Source organism: Mirounga leonina, unplaced genomic scaffold (assembly GCF_011800145.1).
Source record: "Mirounga leonina isolate KUSES-001 unplaced genomic scaffold, KU_Mleo_1.0 Mir_91, whole genome shotgun sequence".
Taxonomy (NCBI): domain Eukaryota; kingdom Metazoa; phylum Chordata; class Mammalia; order Carnivora; family Phocidae; genus Mirounga; species Mirounga leonina.
Genome location: NW_023270839.1, coordinates 49,368,759 through 49,380,833, shown reverse-complemented (window position 1 = coordinate 49,380,833; position 12,075 = coordinate 49,368,759). Strand labels below are relative to the sequence as shown.

At 38.2% G+C, this 12,075-nt stretch overlaps 1 protein-coding gene across 6 annotated transcripts in view; it reads right to left on the bottom strand.

Annotated features, from left to right (window-relative positions):
• Positions 1-12,075, bottom strand: part of PEAK1 (pseudopodium enriched atypical kinase 1) — a 321,626-nt gene that overhangs the window by 88,784 nt on the left and 220,767 nt on the right. Inside the window, exon 1 of one of the 6 annotated variants that reach the window (XM_034993984.1) lies at positions 504-536. The exons of the other annotated variants lie outside the window; for them this stretch is intronic. The gene's annotated coding sequence lies outside the window, so the exon portion shown is untranslated. Of the gene's footprint in view, positions 1-503; positions 537-12,075 lie in introns of those variants that run through there. 6 annotated transcript variants of the gene reach the window in all.

Below are 12,075 nucleotides of genomic sequence, written 5' to 3'. Positions count from 1 at the left end.
ACAGGCATCAAAATCCAGGAGGCACAGAGAACCCCTCTCAAAAACAATAAAAATAGGTCAACACCCCAATATCTAATAGTAAAACTTACGAGTCTCAGAGACAAAGAGAAAATCCTGAAAGCAGCTCGGGAGAAGAGATATGTAACCTACAATGGTAGAAACATTAGACTGGCAACAGACCTATCCACAGAGACCTGGCAGGCCAGAAAGGACTGGCAGGATATATTCAGAGCACTAAATGAGAAAAATATGCAGCCAAGAATACTATATCCAGCTAGGCTCTCACTGAAAATAGAAGGAGAGATAAAAAGCTTCCAGGACAAGCAAAAACGAAAAGAATTTGCAAACACGAAACCAGCCCTACAAGAAATACTGAAAGGGGTCCTCTAAGCAAAGAGAGAGCCTAAAAGTAATATAGAACAGAAAGGAACACAGACAATATACAGTAATAGTCACCTTACAGGCAATACAATGGCACTAAATTCCTATCTTTCAATAGTTACCCTGAATGTCGGGGCGCCTGGGTGGCTCAGATGGTTAAGCCTCTGCCTTCGGCTCAGGTCATGATCCCGGTGTCCTGGATCGAGCCCCGCATTGGGCTCCCTGCTCCGCGGGAAGCCTGCTTCTCCCCCTCCTTCCTGCTCGAGCTCTCTCTCACTACCTCTGTCTGTCTCAAATAAATAAATAAAATATTTTAAAAAAAATAGTTACCCTGAATGTAAATGGGCTAAATGCTCCAATCAAAAGACACAGGCTATCAGATTGGATTAAAAAACAAGACCCATCGATATGCTGTCTGCAAGAGACTCATTTTAGACCCAAAGACACCCCCAGATTGAAAGTGAGGGGGTGGAAAACCATTTACCATGCTAATGGACACCAAAAGAAAGCTGGGGTGGCAATCCTTATATCAGACAAATTAGATTTTAAACCAAAGACTGTAATAAGAGATGAGGAAGGATACTATACCCTACTTAAAGGGTCTATCCAACAAGAAGATCTAACAATTGTAAATATCTATGCCCCTAACATGGGAGCAGCCAATTACATAAGGCAATTAATAACAAAAGCAAAGAAACACATTGACAACAATACAATAATAGTGGGGGACTTTAACACCCCCCTCACTGAAATGGACAGATCAAATAAGCAAAAGATCAACAAGGAAATAAAGACTTTACATGACACACTGGACCAAATGGACCTCACAGATCTATTCAGAACATTCCATCCCAAAGCAACGGAATACACATTCTTCTCTAGTGCCCATGGAACATTCTCCAGAATAGATCATGTCCTAGGTCACAAATCAGGTCTCAACTGGTACCAAAAGATTGGGATCATTCCCTGCCTATTTTCGGACCACAATGCTTTGAAACTAGAACTCAATCACAAGAGGAAAGTCGGAAAGAACTCAAATACATGAAGGCTAAACAGCATCCTACTGAAGAATGAATGGATCAACCAGGAAATTAAAGAAGAATTTAAAAAATTCATAGAAACCAATGAAAATGTGGGGCGCCTGGGTGGCTCAGTTGGTTAAGCGACTGCCTTCGGCTCAGGTCATGATCCTGGAGTCCCGGGATCGAGTCCCACATCGGGCTCCCTGCTCGGCAGGGAGTCTGCTTCTCCCTCTGGCCCTCCTCCCTCTCATGCTCTCTGTCTCTCATTCTCTCTGTCTCAAATAAATAAATAAAATCTTAAAAAAAAAAAAAAAGAAACCAATGAAAATGAAAACACAACTGTTCAAAATCTTTGGGATGCAGCAAAGGCAGTCCTAAGAGGAAAGCATAGAGCAATACAAGCCTTTCTCAAGAAACAAGAAAGGTCTCAAATACACAACCTAACCCTACACCTAAAAGAGCAGGAGAAAGAACAGCAAATAAAGCCTAAACCCAGCAGGAGAAGAGAAATAACAAAGAAACAAAGATCAGAGCAGAAACCAATGAAATAGAAACCAAAACAACAGTAGAACAGATCAACGAAACCAGGAGCTGGTTCTTTGAAAGAATTAACAAGATTGATAAACCCCTGGCCGACTTATCAAAAAGAAAAGAGAACTTATCAAATCAACAAAATCATGAATGAAAGAGGAGAGATCACAACCAACACCAAAGAAATACAAACAGTTATAAGAACATATTATGAGCAACTCTATGCCAGCAAATTAGATAACCTGGAAGAAATGGAGGCATTCCTAGAGATGTATCAACTACCAAAACTGAACCAGGAGGAAACAGAAAACCTGAACAGACCTATAACCACTAAGGAAATCGAAGCAGTCATCAAAAATCTCCCAACAAACAAAAGCCCAGGGCCAGATGGTTTCCCACGGGAATTCTACCAAACATTTAAAGAAGAATTAACACCTATTCTTCTGAAACTGTTCCAAAAAATAGAAATGGAAGGAAAACTTCCAAACTCATTTTATGAGGCCCCCATTACCTTGATCCCAAAACCAGACCAAGACACCATCAAAAAGGAGAATTACAGACCAATATCCCTGGTGAACATGGATGCAAAAATTCTTGCCAAAATACTAGCCAATAGGATCCAACAGTACATTAAAAGGATTATTCACCATGACAAAGTGGGATTTATTCCTGGGCTGCAAGGTTGGTTCAACATCCACAAATCAATCAATGTGATACAATACATTAATAAAAGACAGAACAAGAACCGTATGATCCTCTCAATAGATGCAGGAAAAGCATTTGACAAAGTAGAGCATTCTTTCTTGATTAAAACTCTTCAGAGTGTAGGGATATCAATTTATGATATTGATATCTATGAAAGCCATCTATGAGCCATCTATGAAAAACCCACAGTGAATATCATTCTCAATGGGGAAAAACTGAGAGCTTTCCCCCTAAGGTCAGGAACGCGGCAGGGATGTCCACTATCACCACTGCTATTCAACATAGTACTAGAACTCCTAGCCACAGCAATCAGAGAACAAAAAGAAATAAAAGGCATCCGAATCAACAAAGAAGAAGTCAAACTCTCACTCTTTGCAGATGATATGATGCTTTATGTGGAAACCCCAAAAGACTCCACCCCAAAAGTGCTAGAACTCATAGAGGAATTCAGTAAAGTAGCAGGATATAAAATCAATACACAGAAATCAGTGACATTCCTATACACCAACAAGACAGAAGAGAAATTAAGGAGTCGATCCCATTTACAATTGCACCCAAAACCACAAGATACCTAGGAATAAATCTAACCAAAGAGGCAAAGAATCCCTACTCAGAAAACTATAAAATACTCATGAAACAAACTGAGGAAGACACAAAGAAATGGAAAAATGTACCATGCTCATGGATTGGAAGAACAAATACCCCTTCGGATCACTACATTTGTATCTTTGGGGTAAATACCCAGTAGTGCATATCAGATAAGTTCCATACTCATGTTGTGAGTAGCAATTCTACATATCAGATAAAGGGCTAGTACCCAAAATCTATAAAGAACTTCTTAAGCTCAACACCGAAAGAACAAATGATCCAATCAAGAAATGGGCAGAAGATATGCACAGACATTTTTCCAAAGAAGACATCCAAATGGCCAACAGACATATGAAAAAGTGCTCAACATTGCTCGGCATCAGGGAAATCCAAATCAAAACCTCAATGAGATACCACCTCACACCAGTCAGAATGGCTGAAATTAAGTCAGGAAACGACAGATGTTGGCGGGGATGTGGAGAAAGGGGAACCCTCCTACACTGTTGGTGGGAATGCAAGCTGGTGCAACTACTCTGGAAAACAGTATGGAGGTTCCTCAAAAAGTTGAAAATAGAGCTACCGTATGACCCAGCAATTGCACTACTGGGTGTTTACCCCAAAGATACAAATGTAGGGATCCGAAGGGGTACACGCACCCCGATGTTTATAGCAGCAATGTCCACAATAGCCAAACTGTGGAAAGAGCCAAGATGTCCATCGACAGATGAATGGATATACAATGGAATATTATGCAGCCATCAAAAGGAATGAGATCTTGCCATTTGCAAAGACGTAGATGGAACTGGAGGGTGTTATGCTGAGCGAAATAAGTCCATCAGAGAAAGACATGTATCATATGACCTCACTGATATGAGGATTTCTTAATCTCAGGAAACAAACTGAGGGTTTCAGGAGTGGTGGGTGTGGGAGGGACGGGGTGGCTGGGTGATAGACACTGGGGAGGGTATGTGCTATGGTGAACGCTGTAAATTGTTTAAGACTGATAAATAATAGACTTTTACCTCTGAAACAAATAATACATTATATGTTAAAAAATTAAAAAAAAAAGATAGTGGGAAATTGGAAGAGTATCTTTCAAATTGGAATCCAGGATCTCTTTTCAAGGGTCTATGAGTTTTCCAAAGGAACTTTAATATTGAACTGAACACAAAGTTTAAATCTAAAATTAATATAAACATATGCTGGATCATTGCAATGTCCACTTATTAACTAAGCTCAGCAACATGATTTGCAACATGATTGCAAATGTACATATACATTTCTTTTTCTAATCTGAACTGGCAATAAGCACAATATTTTAACTGTAAGGAATAATGAGAAAAAAAGGAGGCTCACTTCATAGGTAAATGATACAGTCTAAGTAAAGACCAAAATGAAATAATGGTGCAATCACTGTACATTGTACCAATCCTGTTTTTTCAATATCTTAGAAAGAAATGTGGCAGAAAAAGAGCACCAATGGTAACGGAAGCTGCCAAGACACCCCGGGGTGGCAGAGAGCTCCATACTCATGTTGTGAGTAGCAATTCAGCTTTGGCAAAATATCATCATTGTATTAAAATAATCTTGTTAATTTGCCTTTCATTAGTTTCATAGACTTTTTGTACCTAACTTTTTTTTTTTAAAGATTTTATTTATTTATTTGACAGAGAAAAAGACAGAGATCACAGGTAGGCAGACAAGCAGGCAGGCAGGCAGGCAGAGGGAGAGGGAGAAGCAGATTCCCTGCCGAGCACGGAGCCTGATGCGGGGCTCGATCCCAGGATGCTGGGATCACGACCCGAGATGAAGGCAGATGCTCAATCGACTGAGCCACCCAGGTGCCCCTTTTTGTACTTAACTTTTAAGTTTGTTTCGGTTTAGAGCTAAATGAGAAATACAAGCATAAGGAATTTATATCTAATTTTGTTCATATTTAAGTAAAATTGTAATATAATGTATATCAATAATGAAAGGCTACGGCTTTTTACTAATTAAAAGGAGCCTATAAATTACTAAAGTTTGAAAGTAGTCCTTAAAAACAATATTCTCAGTCACCTGGATGGCTCAGTCTGTTAAACGTCTGCCTTTGGCTCAGGTCATGATCCCAGCGTCCTGGGATCGAGCCCCACATCAGGCTCTCTGCTCAGTGGGGAGCCTGCTTCTCCCTCTCCCTCTTCCTGCTGCTCCCCCGCCTTGGGCTCTCTCTCTCTCTTCCTCTGACAAATAAATAAATAAAATCTTAAAACAAAACAAAACAAAACACCAATATTCTCTTATGTCAGGTAAGCATTCCTCTTGTGATCTTATTTACATTATTAATTTGCTAAGCATCTGTTAAAGGAGTATAATAACCATCTACCTCACAGGACTGTTGTTAAAATGAATTAAGATAAGATATATAGGGATTGCTTTGAACCTATAGATAGCTTTGAGTAGCATGGGCATTTTAACAATATTAATTCTTCCAATCCAGGAACACAGGCCATCTTTCCATTTGTTTGTATCTCCTTTAACTTCTTTCGTCAAAGTCTTACATTTATCATTATATGTGTCTTTCATTTCCTTGGTTAAATTTATTCCTAAGTACTTTATTCATTTTTATGGGATTTTTTATTTCTTTTTCAGATATTTTGTTGGTGGTGTACAGAAACACAGCTGGTTTCTGTATAGTGATTTTGTATCTTGTGACTTTACTGAATTCACTGATTAGTTCCAACAGTTGTTTTTTTCACTTGTCTTTAGGATTTTCTATATATAAAATCATATTATGATTTTATCATCAATTTTTTTTCTTCCTTTCTGATTCAATACAATCCCTATCAAAATCCCAATGGCAGTTATCACAGAAATAGAAAAAACAATTCTAAAATTTGTATGGAGCCACAAAAGACCCCAAATAGCCAAAGCAATGCTGAAAAAGGAAAAGCTAGAAGCATCACAGTCCTGAACTCAAACTATACCTCAAAGCTATAGTAATTAAAAGTCTGGTATTGGCATAGAAATGGACACATAAACCAATGGAAAAAATAAACAGCCCAGAAATAAACCCATGCATATATAATGGTCAATTAGTTCACAACAAAGAAGCCAAGAATATACAATGGATAAAGGAGTCTTTTCAATAAATGGAATTGGGAAAACTGGACAGCCATATGCAAGAGAATGAAACTGCATCCCTATCTTACACCATACACAAAAATCAATTAAAAAATGATTAAAAGCTTAAAGCATAAGACCTGAAGCCATAAAAGTCCTAGAAGAAACAGAGTGGAAAAAGTTCCTTGACATTGGTCTTGGCAACAATTTTTTTAATATGACACCAAAAGTACAAGCACCAAAAGCAAAAATTGATAAATGGGACCACATCAAACTAAAAAGCTTCTGCACAGCAAAAGAAATAATCAACAAAATCAAAAGAGAAAGAACGGGAGAAAATATTTGCAAACCATAATGGATAAGGAGTTCATGTTCAAAATATATAAAGAACTCATATATCTCATTAACAAAAAATCACAATCAGATTTTTAAAAGGGCAGGGGAACTAAAACGACCATTTTTCCAAAGAAGGCATCCAAATGGCCAACAGGTACATGAAGAGATGCCCATCACTAATCATTAGGAAAATGCAAATCAAAACCACCATGAGATATCACCTTACATCTGTTACAATGGCTATCATCAAGAAGATATGAGATAAATTAAAAAATTTAAAAGAAGAAAAATATGAGATAAGTGTTGGCAAGGATGTGGAAAAAGGGAATCCTGTGCACTGTTGGTGGGAATGTAAATTGGTTTGGTCAAGATGGAAAACAGTATGGAGGCTCCTCAAAAAATTAAATATAGAACTACTGTATAATCCAGCAATCCCACTTCTGGGTATATATAATCAAAAAGATACCTGCACTCCTATGTTTATTGCCGCATTATTCACAACAGCCAAGATATGGAAACAAGTTAAGTGTCTATCAACAGATGAATGGATAAAGATAATGTGGTATACACAATGGAATATTATTCAGCCATGAGAAAGAAGGAATCCTGCCATTTGTGACATGAATGGATCCTGAGGGCATTACGCTAAGTGAGATAAATCAGACAGAGAAAGACAAATACTGTAACATATCACTTATATGGAGAATCTAAAAAAGTCGAACTCATAAAAACAGAGAATAGAGTGGTGGTTACCAGGGCCTGAGGGGTGGGGTTAACTGGAGAGATGTTGGTCAAACTTGCAGTTAGATGATGAATAAGTTCTGGAGACCTAATGCACAGCTTAGTGATTATAGTCAACAATATGGTATTATATACTTCCAAGTTGCTAAGAGACCAGTTCTCAAATGTTCTACCACAAAAAAGAAATGATAATTATGTGACATAACAGAGGTGTTAGCTAATGCTATGGCGGTAATCACACCGCAATATATAAATGTATCAAATCAACACATTGCACAACTTAAACTTACACAATGTTATATGTCAATTATATCTCAAACTATATAAAATGGCGAGCACAGAGGTTGATTCATAATAAGTGATTAATAGATATTAGTTCTTTCCTCCTTTATTAAATCTCTAAATCAATGGAGGACAGGAAGGGGAGTGATCTTTTCCAATACCGTCCACACATACCTGTACACAATCTTGACACACAAGTTGGGCTATGCTATTTCCATGGAGATACTGGTAACTATGCTGATGGGCCTCAATTGCCATGAATGGTTTAATTGAAAGTTTTAGCTAACTTGCACACCAGTCTACCACTTATTATTTCTACAGGGAAAATGTACTCCAAGTTCTGAACAACTGACTTGCAAAGAAACTTTAGCATTCCATTTTGGACTTGTGTTTTACATTAGTTTTAAGAGATGCTGTCAGATTATATCAGGAAGGAGTTGCTAAGCAATAGGGTAATGTAATACTACCTGTACTTTAAGAATTCAGGTGAGCATGGAAAAGGGCAGATTGACAGGAGGCAAGGTTGGAAGCAATGTGGCTAGTTCAACTATTACAATATTAGAGCAAGTAAGGCCCTAAACTAACACAGCAGCAGTAGGAAATAATGGGCAGGGGCTGATTTGAGAGGCCAAATGGAAACACTTAGTAACCAGTGGGACACTGGTGGAAAGGGACAGGGACTGACAAAGACTCTGTGGTGTCTCTACATGAAGATCAAGGATGATTTTCCCAGAGGCATACTGAGAAGGGTAGAGAATTAAGTTAGCAATAATTTACATTACTTTGCTGTAGGGAATAATGAGAAAATTGAGACCTGAATGAAAATAGCAAACACAGTCTAAAACCATGTAAATGGTTGAAATCCTCCCCATTAAAAAATACTTTATTTTTTTTTTAAAGATTTTATTTATTTATTTGAGAGAGAGAATGAGATAGAGAGAGAGCATGAGAGGGGGAAGGGTCAGAGGGAGAAGCAGACTCCCTGCTGAGCAGGGAGCCCGATGCGGGACTCGATCCCAGGACTCCAGGATCATGACCTGAGCCGAAGGCAGTCGCTTAACCAACTGAGCCACCCAGGCGCTCTAAAAAATACTTTAATTGCTATTATCTTACATAACGTTGACTCTAAATCTGTGCTGGTTTGGTGAGAACAATATAAAAGAATCAGGATGAAGTGGATGGGGAGGGAAAGAAAAAGGTAGAGTGGCAATTCCCTAGTTATCTTTATTTTACTACAAAACAAACACAGGAAAATCAAACTTGGGCTGAATAACTGAAAGTATGGAGCCAGCGATGGAGCATGAAGGATAGGAACTGTGGCCAGAGGATTCATACACTCCAGACAGGCACGAACACAGGCCAACAGGCTTCCACAGGGCTGTTCTTAAGAAAACAGCAGAGGGGCACCTGGGTGGCTCAGTCAGTTAAGCATCCGCCTCTTGATTTTGGCTCAGTTTTTGATCTCAGGGTTGTGAGCTTGAGCCTTGCATTAGGCTCCGCAATGGGCGTGTAGCCTGGTTAAGATTCTCTCTGTCCCTCTCCCTCTGAACCTACCCCCCTCTAAAAAAAAAAAAAAAAATCAACAAGAAAACAGCAGAAGCTTGGATTCTGGGGAGCCAGTGGATATTACTAAATAAGACCATAATCTGGTAGAGGAAAAGCTAAATTATCCTTACAACAGTATGCTGGGTCTTTATTCTCATTAGTAAAGATACCTGCCTGTGGTCTGTACCATTAGACCTCCACAAACAGCCAATGCTTCTCTGAGTAAAAAGTGACGGGTAGGATGTCAGCTTTTCCTGAGGAGGTGCTGTGGCCCTGGTCCTTGTGGCTGCCGCAAGTACTGGATAGCATTTTCATTCCTATCAATAACAACCCACCAATTAGCAGAACTGACCCCAGGGACAAAAATGAACAACCCTCAAGGCCATTACTGATTAGATATGTAATTTTACTTTATGCAAGTCACTCAAACTCTCTAGGGCATATCATCCTTATATTTTTTAAATAAAAAATAACTGAATTCTTTAGATTATAAAAGCAATCAGAAAATAAAGATATACAAACAAATGAGCAAAACCCCAGGCTCCAAATATTTTTTTTTTTAAGATTTTATTTACGTGAGAGAGAGAGAACATGAGCACAGGGAGGGGTAGAGGGAGAAGCAGACTCCCCGCTGAGCAGGGAGCCCAATGTGGGGCTCGATCCCAGAACCCTGGGATCATGACCTGGGCCGAAGGCAGATGTTTAACTGACTGAGCCACCCAGGAGTTCCCTGAGCCCCAAATCTTACTATATATCTCTCCAGATCTTTTTCCTATAGATCAAATTGTACACACACAGATACACAGATATATTTAACACAATGAACATGCTGTCTGGTAACATGAAAACCTTTTTAAAGTCCCAAAATTTACAATCAAGTCAAAAGATTATGTAAATGCAAATTTGGGTTAAAATGCCAATTTGAATCATTCAAACAAATTTAACAGTGAGGGAAATAAAGTTTCAGTCAGAGTCCTTTAATAACTTCAAACAATTAAAAACATTTCTCATAATAAAAAACAACTCTTCTCTATGGAAATAGTTATCTGGCAAGATTATCTATTCAGGGCACAGCTGAAAACTAGACAAGGTAGGAAAGAGCATTAGGGTCTCATTTATAGACTCTTTACTCTTGTTTTAGACAAATTTAATTTGATCAATTCAGAACAGTTTCGTTGGTATTGTTTGTACAGAAATAAAAGTGAATGCTCTACTTATAATTTGATGAATTCTAACAGTCTCTCTCATGCTCCCCTTTATTTGTACATCCCCTATCCACTTAACTATGAGCTGAGATAATGTTAACTTGAGTGGAGATACGTACGTCCCACTGCTTTCTCACAAAGGTACCCAAATGCCCTTTCCACCATTACCCTTTTAAAAAGACTCTTTTCTAATCATTTCTTCTGTGAACTTGTGTATTCCCAAATATGTAAGGGTGGATAACCTCCGAGAGCCTGTATCTCTTGTCATTTGATGTTCTAGACTTCAGTTTCCAACTGCCCACTAGACCTCTCTAAATAGAACTAATTATCTTTCCTCCAAAATGTGTTCCACTTGTTCTGGACATCATAACAATTAATGGTATCACAATATTGGTAGACGTTCAGGCTGGGTCAAGGTTGACCCCCACTCCTCCCACCCCAGTCCTTCTCATGCTGTATCCAATTAATTGCCAGGTTCTGTCTCTCCAATCTGTACTCTTCCTTTGAGAACTCTAGCCATCACATAAGTCCTCGATTTCATCATTCTTTGTCTGAGGTACTGGGATGGTATCTTGTTGTCTCTTAATTCCTCTAAAATACAGATCTTTACCACTCTACTTACTTTTTCATGCAACCATCAGTGGTTTTCAGTTGTCTCTATAATACATTGAACTCCTTAAAACAAAATATAGTGCTCTTTTGTGATTGATACTGCCTTACCATTTTTTTAATCATCATCTCCTACATGTCCACCCATATAACAACTGTTCAAAATTCTATAGAACTTTCCATGCTTCAGTCAAATGTCAAGTCCCCTGTGAAGCTGCAGGTCTTCTTAAAATTAACTGTTTCCTCCTCATAATTCCTATCACATGGTACTATGGCTGTTTGTATACAACTTTCTCTCTCTCACTCACTAGTCTTAGCTTCTTATTCAGGTTTGGTACCTATATGCTTCTTGAACAGATAAAAAAAAATAATGCTTTATTATCTGGTTTCACAGACCAAAAAGCTTAGAAGAGGACAGAAGCATTCAGACAGAAATGGCAAGTGACAAGCTGACTGACAGCAAATGGAGAGAAAGAAAAATACAAAAACCAAACTTAAGAGCTCAAAAAGCATCTCAGTGTGGGGCTAACAGCTCAAATCCCATAAGGGCATCACCACATTTTCCAGAATGGCAATGATTGACCTTGACTCTAATTATAGCAAGATACCAAGAAAATGTTTAATTATGTTGAGTATCCTGTTTAAGGAGGGAAGTGTGAAAGGTATTTTGGAAAGATTTTCATACAAATGGTTTTATTATTTAAGTTTATTTGTTTAATTATAAATAAATATGTTTTATAGCTAATTTGGAAAACAAAGGTAGAGAGAAGGAAAAAAATACCCAAATCTTAGTCTGCATTTTTAAAAAAATGTAGGTCACATAAGCACCAAATGATTTTTCTGAAAACATTTTAATGTTTAATGAGTTTGAGCTCATAATTATCCAGAAAATTTGGCTAATTAGAACTCATTCTTTCAAAGGACATAGAGAGCTAAGATTTTACTGTATCACTACATAAAAGTATTCATCCAACTCTTCTGTTTTAATATATGACTGGAGAATGATGAGGTGGGGAGGAGACGAGAATTTG